Here is a 6000-nt window from a genome sequence, read left to right as displayed (position 1 = left end):
TGATGGACCCAAAGTGGTGGAGAAAGGCTTCTACTCGTCACAATGGAGATCCTATTTCCGCCTAGTTTTGGATATTCCACTTGTTAATGTCTACATTTGTACAGTGCATGCTCTTTGTAGAATTGTGGAGAAGTTGGTATATCTGTACATTGGGTTTGCTTGAAAATCAAGAAGTCAGCTGAACAGAAGGTCGCTGTAGAGACCCTTGAACTAGTTTTGTCAGATATGGGTCTCCATGGGAACAATGTGAAAATCCAATGGATGAGAAAATGTCAACCAATGATTAAGATGTACCATGCAAACCATCCACTGGTGGGTTCAAGGCACACCGTTTCTTGACTAAACCAACACGTGTGAAAGATAAGAAGCTAACCAAGCGTAGAAGGATATATCAGTCCACCTATGTTAGCAAAATTGAGTTGCAGCAATGGAAAAATTTGCATATGGCAGTGAAGGAATAGGAACCAACAACTCACAATGCCAAGAGTGATGTGCTATTTTAAATGTGTGACAAAGATGATTGGTCAGAAAATGATTTCAACAAGTTTAAGGAGAACCTTCAACTACTAAAGAAAGCATTTAAAACATCATGGACTGAAACTCAAATTGCTCATTACATGGTATTATTAAAGCACCTTTTAAATAAAAAGGACTAAGAGGATGTTCAAAATGATTGACAATGTTTTATTTACAGCACATCATTTTCAATCATTTTCCATACTTCATTCAAAAGTATAGAAACCCAGGCATATGAAACACCCAAGGCTTGGAAAAGTCTCATTACATGGCCAAGAATGCATATTTTAGACACACACAACATGGTGGCTCTCGAGATAAGGCAAACATTTTGAAAGAGTTGCGTCAATGGTTTTATCACAGAATCCTTCACTGTCTGTAGCAAAAACATGTATTGTGTGGGGTGAAGAAGGGAGTGAGGGAAGCTATAGATGCGCGCACACACCCCCCGTAGATGCACACATACACACAGCAAGAAGCTTGATAGCTTGAAGCTCCCTCACTTTGTTATGAGAAGTTCAAGTGTGAGTATGAGAGAAAGATACGAATCTCCCTAAGTACAACGTACCACCACACATGCGTATAGTGTGTATATGTGGTTACATGGAGAAAAAACCTCTAGCCAGCACTAGAGTAAAAAGTGCCCGTGTATAGGGAAACGGTTCACATCAAAACTACCCGAGGGACACGTGAGTGTAACAAACCCCCCTGGAGTGAATGATGTGAACATGTACAGGGAGGTGACAGATCAGCCCCCACATGGTAACGAGCCTAAAGCTTTGCGAAAATCTTCAAAATTTTCCCTTGGAAGAGCTTTGGTAAACAAGTTTGCCACATTGTGTTGTGTAGGTACATACGCCAAATCAATATCTCCTGCATGTAGCCGCTCTCTGACATAGTGATAATGCACCTCAATGTGTTTTGTGCGAGCATGAAACACTGGATTCCTCGCAACTGCCAATGCACTCTAACTGTCAGTGAAAATGGTCGTAGAATCATGTGGCCTCATGCATAGATCCATCAAGAGACGTCTGAGCCATACACACTCCACAGTAGCCGTGAATGCTGCCTTGTACTCAGTCTCACAACTGGATGTGGCCACAGTTGGCTGCTTCTTACTCAACCATGATATGCATGATCCACCAAGAAGAAAGAAATTGCCACTAGTGGACACTCGTGTATCATAACAACCAGCCCAATCACTATCTATAAATGCATGCAAGCATGGCTGATTATCTCTACCATAGAAGAGACCAAAGTTCATAGTGCCTTTGAGGTATCTAAAGACACGCTTCATAGCTTTCCAATGCTTAGTGCCGGGGCTATACATAAACCTGCTCAACTGGGAAACAACATATTGTATGTCTGGCCGAGTGTTGCATACATAAATTAAGAATCCCACAGCTTGTTGGTAGAGAGAAGTGTCAAATGCACCATCACAATCCTCAATTGAGAACCTAAATCATGTCTCAATAGGAGTTGAAATGGACTTGCAATCCTCAAAACCAAAACGATGAAGCAGCTTCTCAATGTATTTTTCTTGATGCATGATAATACCCCCCTCAACGGAAACAAACTGGATACCAAGATAATAGCTCAAATGACCAAGATTTTTGATCTCGAAAGCTTGTTGCAAATCAGCCTTTAGTTCCTCAATTTTCAGCTCACATGACCCAATCAAAAGCATATCATCAACATAAAGAACAAGCACAATCAAGTCATTGCCATCTTTGCGTACATAAAGTGTGTTCTCAATCGGACTACATTGGAAACCAAGAGCAATCAAGTGCCGATGCATCTTCTCATACCATGCATGTGATTCTTGCTTAAGTCCATACAAAGCCTTTCGCAAGTGACATACTTTATGCTCCTGACCTTTAATGGCAAAACCAAGAGGTTGTTTGACATAAACCTCTTCATGTAAGTCACCATTTAAAAATGCAGTTATCACATCCGATTGATGCACTTCCCAACCACGATGAGTAGCCAATGCAACCACAGTACAGATGGTAGTCATGCGTGAAGTAGGCGCAAAAGTTTCCTCATTGTTGCGCATAACCTTTTGCAACAAGTCTCGCTTTGTAGCGTTCTATACTACCATTATACTTTTGCTTAACTTTGTAAACCCACTTAGTACCGATTGCATGCTTACCTTTAGGCAAGTCACATAACTCCCAAGTACCATTCTTGGAAATCGAATCCAATTCGGATTGCATAGAAACCATCCACTCCTCATTTTCAGATGCATCTTCAAAAGATAGTGGTTCTTCATTACATGCTGTTGCAATGAGAGCTACATCCAGAAAATCACTCGATACATGAAGTAGATGATCTTGTTCTACCACGAAAAGGAGCACTCAACTTACTATTTTGTAAAGTTTGCTTCAGCCATCTTGGCATTGCTTGTGCATCCTTGATACAAGTGCGTTCCTTATGTAATTCATGATTAACTTGTACATCATCAATGGACTGAACTTCATGCTGATTTTCAGCCATGTTTGGATGCAAATTTTCAGCTCTTTGAACCTCATTTGGTTGCTCTTCATGGTCATTATCCAATGTACCACTTTGAAACAAAGGCATAAGTGTATCAAACATATCTTGTGACCCAATAGTTGGCTGCATTTTACATTCAACCAAGGGATGGGCTGAATTTCAAAAATCTTGTCCGTTAATGGATGATACAAACGATCACCTTTACTTTCAGCACTATAGCCCACAAAGATACATTTTATAGCCTTGTCTTGGAGTTTGTGACGTTGTTGTGAAGGCACAAGAGCATATGCCAAACAACCAAACACATGCATATGGCTCACCATTGGCTTTCGACCATTCCAAGCCTCATAAGGTGTAACAACTCTCAAAGATTTAGTGGGATATCTATTCAAAACGTAGTTTGCACACATGAGCGCTTCCATCCAAAACTTATCAGGAAGATGCTTTCCTTTAACCATACAACATGCCATTTCCAAGAAAGTACGATTCTTACGCTCGACAACACCATTTTGCTGAGGTGTATATGACACAGTACATTGATGCATAATACCTTTGTCACAAAGAAAAACATTAAACTCATGCGACATATATTCCCCACCATGATCTGTGCGAAGAGTAATAAGTTTGTTGCCATTGAAATTTTCAGCCATAGTCACAAAGCTTTTAAAGCATGCAAAAAATTCATTCTTTGCTTTCAATGGATACACCCAAGTATGGCGAGTAGCATCATCTATGAAGGTAACAAAATATACATACTTTCCAAAAGATGGAGTCTACAGGACCACATACATCACTGTGTACAAGTTGTAATTTTTTTGTAGCATGAACAGAACTATCCTTTGGAAAAGAGAGACGATGCATTTTGCCAAGTATACAATCTTCACAAGCATGCTTCTCAATGGAGCCAAGTGTGGGTAAACCAACAACCATATCACGCTTTTGTAAATAGAGCAAGCTATTGAAGTTTAAATGACCAAAACGTGCAGGCCATAACTCCGTTTCAGCCATAGAAGGAGTACGAACAAGCAAGGCATTTGATGCATGTATCTCATAAGTATCCATGCGATACAAGCCATTGCATAATGTCCCAGACATCACAATAACATCACCATTTCTGAAGTCATGAACCATACATTTGGCATCCACAAAATGTACATGAAGACCCGAAGAGGCAATGGTAGGAACCGAAAGCAAGTTCTTCTTTATGCCTCGCACATACAAGGAATTCTTGAGAGTCACAACACCCCCATTTGCAACCGTAAGCTTTATGTTCCCAACTCCAATGATAGGGTAAGAGGCATTATTTGCGCAAACAACATGCCCCCCCATTGGTGCATCTTACAAGGACACAAAAAACTTCTTACATGATGTTATGTGCTTGGAAGCACCACTATCAAAGTACCAATCAAGATCAGCCTCATGCATTGTCATACATGTAGAATGTAATGAAGAATCATATGTTCTTGTAACAACACAAGCTCAAACATCTTGAGCAAGATTAGCTTCATCATCCTTTGCATTACTCGTGCTCTCAATGATAGACATGCCCGATTGTTTCTTCTTATCATTACGCTTTGCAAGCTTTCTACATTCCTCAATGGTATGTCCCAACTTCCAACAATACTTGCATCTCTTCTTTTTTTGTGAATCACTATCACTAGAAGAATTAGTGGAAGAGGGACTTTGGCGCTTTGGTTTTGATGTGCCCAAAGCTGGTCCAGACTTGATTTTACCTCTTTGAGAGATAGAAAGTGCTTGAGTTTCCTCAATCAAACCACTTCTATTCATTCTAGATTGCTCTTCTTACAAGAGAAATGACACGGGGAAAAAACCTCTAGCCAACACTAGAGTAAAAAGTGCCCGTGTATAGGGAAACGGTTCACATCAAAACTACACGAGGGACACGTGAGTGTAACATATTGTACAGTTCAACAACATCACAAGCAATCAGGCATTTACAACAAAAGAAAAGGAAACAAGTAGTGGCATTCAACAACACAAGTGCTCGTGAAGGGCAAAGAAAGTGGAGAGAGACAATTGAATATGGTAACCATATGGGGACCAAGAGAATCTGATTTTAGGTCACATGTACAAGAGATGCCTAACAATTGCATAAGATGCATGATGAGATCCTGAACGAGTACGACTAGAGAAAGGTGCATCCAATTTACTGTCACGCAAAGTGTGCACCAGCCATTTTGGCATACCTCTAGCCTGCTCATTTTTAGCCCTTTCCTCATCAAGTACATCATGTACATCTACATCAGTAATAGGCTGATCTGTAACATTTTCAGAAACCCCCTCACTGGAACTAACATTCATATTTCCACCACTGAAAAGAGGCAACAAAGTGTCATAAATGTCCCGTGAGCTTACATTACTGTCTCTAGTACATGACAGCAAGGGTTGAACAGAATCTTCCACAAACACTACATCCCGTGAAACCAGAATTCTTTTTGTTTGCGGATGATACAACCTGTAACCTTTGCTTTCATCACTATAACCAACAAAAATACATTTTATAGCCTTATCATCCAATTTTCTGCGTTGTGTTTGTGGCACCAAAGCATATGCCAAACAACCAAAAATATGCATGTGCTCAATAGAAGGCTTTCTATCATGCCATGCTTCATATGGAGTAATAGACTACAAAGCTTTTGTAGGACACCTGTTTAGTACATAAGTGGCACACATGATGGCCTCAAGACAAAAAGAATGCGGCAAAGCTTGACTTTTGACCATACATCGTGCCATTTCCATAAGTGACCTGTTTTTCCTCTCAACAACACCATTTTGCTGAGGTGTATAAGGCACTGTGCATTGGTGTTTTATCCCACGACTAGCCAGAAATGCATTAAATTCATGATGCATATACTCCCCCCATCGATCGGAACGGAGGGTGCCCATAGTACATTTTGATACATTTTCAGCCATAGCCAGAAATTGTTTGAAGCACATAAAAACTTCGGACTTCGCTTTAAGCGGAAA

Source organism: Adiantum capillus-veneris, chromosome 10 (assembly GCF_014529385.1).
Source record: "Adiantum capillus-veneris isolate H3 chromosome 10, ASM1452938v2, whole genome shotgun sequence".
Taxonomy (NCBI): Eukaryota; Viridiplantae; Streptophyta; class Polypodiopsida; order Polypodiales; family Pteridaceae; genus Adiantum; species Adiantum capillus-veneris.
The sequence above is the reverse complement of the archived record's forward strand: the minus strand, read 5'-3'. Positions refer to the sequence as shown.